Raw genomic sequence first — 1062 nt, forward strand, 5'->3', positions numbered from 1 at the left:
TTTATTAAAAGCTGAATTACAGCTGTAGGCTATTTATTTGTTCTCATTCTATCTTTCTGATCTGAGAGTTCACTACTATAAATTTCTGTCTCTAGACTGCTTCTCTTGCATCTTCCAAATTCCATTCAGTTGCATGTGAAATTTGGTTTGATTGGAGTAATTGTTTAATTTCTTGTTTAATTTGATCTGTCAACCTCTGGTTGTTCAAGATGGTGTTATGTATTTTTGATGTTTTAATGGAGTTTTTGTAGGGTTTTTTCATTCATTTGTAATTTGATTGCAGTATGGTCAGATAATACAAATGGGATAAACTGAATTCCTTTGCACTTACTTAAGCATGTTCTTGGCACTAGTATGCGGTCTACTTAGAGAACAACCTGGGTGCAGCTTCAATAAGCACGTTAACAAAGACACCAAAAAACCAACAAAGAGTGCAACAACAAAGTGAAAAAAAATATGTGTGGAGCAACTTTAGCATTCCAGCTCAGAACAATGGAGAGTCTCAGAATTCCACCTTGTGGTCCATCAGACCTAAAGAATCACATACACAAAGCACTAGGGAGATGGTTTAAAACACTGCATTTTAGGGGCAAAGAAACTAAGAATGGGGAAAATGAAGCAAGTTTACACAGTCCTTGAGAAGAGAGTGAGGAGATCCCACATGCATGGACATCCTGGATGAATGAGGAGGGAGAGCAGGGTAGATAGTGGTGGAAAACATCATTTCACTCTAATCGTCGTTAATGGTGCATATGCAATATATACTTTAAAAGAAAGGAAAAGGAAGAGACAGGAGTTAATAGCACAAGTGAGAGAGGACAGAACACAGAAAAAAACTGCATATATAAAACTAACAGATAAAAAAACCGAACAGATTTTTAGAGTAGAAAATGCCCATAAATTACGACATGTAGAACATTCAGAGTTCAGGGAGCTGGTGCTCTCAGGACAGAGGCCCAGGGAAGAGAGTCACAGAGGGACAAAACCTGCCCATTCACAGTAGAGTTCATTTTTGAGTCAACAGTCCAGAGATGAGAATGGGCATGTGAGGAATTTCTGGCT

Source organism: Octodon degus, unplaced genomic scaffold, assembly GCF_000260255.1.
Source record: "Octodon degus isolate 3935 unplaced genomic scaffold, OctDeg1.0 scaffold00433, whole genome shotgun sequence".
In the NCBI taxonomy this organism is placed as follows: domain Eukaryota; kingdom Metazoa; phylum Chordata; class Mammalia; order Rodentia; family Octodontidae; genus Octodon; species Octodon degus.